The 4,170-nt window shown below is 42.4% G+C and overlaps 1 non-coding gene across 1 annotated transcript; it reads right to left on the bottom strand.

Annotated features, from left to right (window-relative positions):
- Positions 1-3,529: 3,529 nt before the first annotated feature.
- Positions 3,530-3,602, bottom strand: TRNAN-AUU (transfer RNA asparagine (anticodon AUU)). The gene has a single exon. It is a non-coding gene; the product is annotated as a tRNA-Asn (tRNA).
- Between the last annotated feature and the right edge of the window lie 568 nt (positions 3,603-4,170).

Below are 4,170 nucleotides of genomic sequence, written 5' to 3'. Positions count from 1 at the left end.
TATTATTATTATTATTATTATTATTATTATTATTATTATTATTATTATTATTATTATTATTATTATTATTGGAAAATTGTACTGCAGCTGCGACGGTAAATAAACAATACCAAGTGTAACGAGTTTTCACTTGCATAAACTTGCTTGGCCGATCAAAGCCACAGCCACATGTTTCCGTATGATGTCAAGCCGGCTCACTTCACGACGCACGCGAGCTTCTTGTGGGCTTTCGGCTAGCATATTAATGTTTCAATAACTAGGTTAAAGCGTCAAGGCTACCGTGACACGCCACTTGAATGTACAAACGAGAGCAAATAAAGGGATAATTTTGTAAAATTCACATCTTGATACAAGGAAAAGACAGTGAACCCAAGTAACATATACCAGACAATATTAGTGGTGTTTAGGTACACTCTAGTAATTATGACACAAATCACTTTACATTTCCGTCATACTTACTAATCTAGGTTAATGAGCAGAAATAATACCTCTCATACATTCCTTGTTTTCTTTGTGTCTTAGTTTTACTAATTCACGAAAATTATTGGTCATGGCCGTACAGAGGCCCCACTTTTTCACCCATTTCGCTTTACCCAGATTTCTCTAGAACGGACTTGGGACTTCAATAGGTCTGTATTTCTCACACCGTTCAAATTTAGCCCCGCCACGGTGGTCTAGTGGCTAAGGTACTCGGCTGTTGACCCGCCGGTCGCGGCATCAAATCCCGGCTGCGGCGGCTGCAGTTGCGATGGAGGCGGAAATGGTGTAGGCCCGTGTGCTCAGATTTGGGTGCACGTTAAAGAACCTCAGGTGGTCTAAATTTCCGGTTGCCTCGACTACGGCGTCTCTCATAATCAAATGATGGTTTTGGGACGTTAAACACCAGATATTAATCAATCGATCAATCAACCAAATTTATATTAGCTAAAACAAATGACACTCAACGGTGTAAGGAACTGAGATAATATAAAGATACAACGTTTCGCTATATAAGCCCACATAGTATAGGATGTGGAGACAAAGAAAAAAGATTATTCATAAAAAATGTTGCCATATCCACGGAATGAATGATGAGTCGACGAAGCTCAACAGGGGAGAGATCACCGGTAAACCACAGCTCTCCCGTGAAAAGTTAGTTCATTACATCATTAGAAAGACTGTATATAGATTTGTATAATTTACTGTGCGTAAATTATACAAATCGACTTCTATCTTGTTATTGTTTGTTTGTTGTTTTGTTTCTTCGTTCGTTCTTTTCATTTCTTTGTTGTCATGGTGGATGGGTTGCGAGTTGTCTTCATTATTACGGCTTTATGGTGTGTGAAGTGAAGCTAGAGAGGTAGTTTTACCGGCTGCAGTAGGAAGTTTGGAAACACGAAGTCAATGCACGTCCCTCGGATTGTGGTAGGAAGGAAAATAGGAGGAAAAGAATGGCAGGGAGGTTAACCTGCCTTTAGCCAACCGGTTTGCTACCCTGGGCATCGGAGGGAGATGGGGGAGATAAAATACAGAAAGGAGAGAGAGGGAAGAGAGATAAACACAGTACATTCGGCAGCACACGCGCGCACACTAAGTCATTTTCCAGTCTTGTCTCTAGCGGTGAGTGACATTGCTATTACAGCCACTTCTTCAAGTCCGTGTCGCGTAGGAATTTCAACACAGCTTTTGTCGCCTTCTATTGGAATGTCTTCTCTTGGGCACTAGAAATAATAGTGGTGACGAAGATTTTGCTGTTGTCGATGCGTGCAAGAATGGACGCCAGTGACTCTCTCCGGATGTCATACAACGCACAGTCGCTAAGGTGGTGGTGTAGCGTCTCTTCGCAACGACAGGCATCGCAGAGAGCGTTGTCGGCCATTCCTATGACAAATAAGATTTTGTAAATTCCACTCCTAGCCACAAGCGTTGAAAAAGGATGGATTCTCTTTGGTCGAGCCCAGTGGGCATGCGGAGAGTTATCAAAGAGGACAGGTGGTGTTGACGATTCGTCTCCTTGCTTGGTGGGCACCATAGTGAAAACGTGATTTCACGCTCAAGTCACCGATGATTACTGACACTGAAATGTCATATGATGCCCTTATTCGTGTGAAGTGAGCAGAAGGCATCGAATTTCGCAAATAAGCTGTTCGTACAGCCGGCGACGCAGTGCTGAGAGCACAAATTGTAGGGCAGCCCTTGAGTCGCGAAAAATAGACCATTGTTGTGGTGATTCCCGATTGACCACACAAAGTGCAGTGCGCAAAGAAGCTAGTTCCGCTTCTGTAGATGCCGTGGAGTGATAAATCCTAAAGCTGATGGTAACGCATCTTGCTGGGACAACTACTGCACCTGACGAACACTGGCGGTTCGTAGAGCTATCGGTATATATATGTACACTTTCTGAATATTTATCGTGCAAAAGAAGAAGAGACAGTTGTTTGAGCACGGGCGGTGAAAGCTGAGATTTCCTCCGAACCTCTGGTACACTAAGATGCACTGTGGGTCGAATAAAACACCAAGGTGGTATCAATGGTTCAGACGCAGGAGTGAAGCCAGAGGGAAGTTTCTTGTTGTACTTCACAATCATTTTAGCGAACAATGCTTAGCGTCTCTCTGAAGGAAACAGTGCAAGGTGATGACAGGGAGCACGTGCAAAGCGTCTTATGTGCGTTCTCAGGACTTCTACAGCAATGTGAGTTTGTATCGGATAGTCACCAGCAATTGGAATTGTTGCCTCTGTTGACGTACATCTGGGCAGACCAAGGCACACTCTCAGTGCTTGGGCTTGTACTGCCTGTAGAACACGAACATTGGGCTTGCAGGCATTGCTCAGCACGGGCAAGCTATATCTCAGGAAACCGATCGGATCGTGGTATGTTGCATATGGTTACATAGGAGTGCGTAATTGAAAAGCATGTGCTGCATGATGCAGTCATTGGCAATGAGGTCCATCCAACTGTTCGTGCGTTCGTGTGTCCATCTGTCCATCCATCTTTCTGTGCGTCCGCCCATGCGTCCATCCACGTTTTCATACATCTGCCTGTCTGACTGACATGTATGTATGTATGTATGTATGTATGTATGTATGTATGTATGTATGTATGTATGTATCTATGTATGTATGTATGTATGTATGTATGTACGTACGTATGTATGTATGTATGTCCATACGTCCGTCCATTCATGTGTCTTTCCGTCCGTCCGTCCGTCAATCTATCTATCTATCTGTCTGTATCTGTCTGTCTGTCTGTCTGTCACTCACACTAGCGCCTCTTGCTGAGTAAGCCATACAACTAGGTAGTTACTAACTGGTCACAGACATGCATGAACAGACCCATGGCTTTAGGAGCTTCACCCCTAAAACTATAAATATATATATATATATATATATATATATATATATACATATATATATATATATATATATATATATATATATATATATATAATGAGATATAACAGACAGTAATGCCAAGGAATGTACAGGGGAAGTTATTAAAATCAATGGAATGTGAATAAGAAGAAAGAAAAGTGGATGAAAAAAATTACCAACTGTGAGCAGGAATCGAACCTACGACCTTCGAATTAATCGTTCGATGCTCTAACCACTGAGCTATCACAGCGGCCCTCCCTCCATCCTCTTTTTTGGGTTTATCTGGGAATTTAGAAGTAGGAGCGACAGTCAGCGCCATCTATAAGCCAAACAACGAGTGTGAAAACACTCTTATGCGCATGTTTGGCGTCACGTAGCACGTGAACTTATTATGAGCGGGCAGCTGATTAATTGTCCCTCTTATACAACCGAAACACACCAAGTCTGCCAGTACGAGGCCCTCGTTCAATGAAATAAGGGAAAGAAGTGTATACCTAAGGGCTCGTTTTTCCGTGTTTTAACACAATATTAATGAGATATAACAGACAGTAATGCCAAGGAATGTACAGGGGAAGTTATTAAAATCAATGGAATGTAAATAAGAAGAAAGAAAAGTGGATGAAAAAATTACCAACTGTGAGCAGGAATCGAACCTACGACCTTCAAATTACGCGTTCGATGCTCTAACCACTGAGCTATCACAGCGGCCCTCCCTCCATCCACTTTTTTGGGTTTATCTTTGAATTTAAAAGTAGGAGCGACAGTCAGCGCCATCTATAAGTCAAACAACGAGTGTGAAAACACTCTTATGCGCATGT

The sequence above is a fragment of the Rhipicephalus microplus genome, unplaced genomic scaffold (assembly GCF_043290135.1).
Source record: "Rhipicephalus microplus isolate Deutch F79 unplaced genomic scaffold, USDA_Rmic scaffold_22, whole genome shotgun sequence".
Lineage (NCBI taxonomy): Eukaryota > Metazoa > Arthropoda > Arachnida > Ixodida > Ixodidae > Rhipicephalus > Rhipicephalus microplus.
Note: the sequence above shows the minus strand (reverse complement) of the source record. Positions and strands in the feature narration are given on the sequence as shown.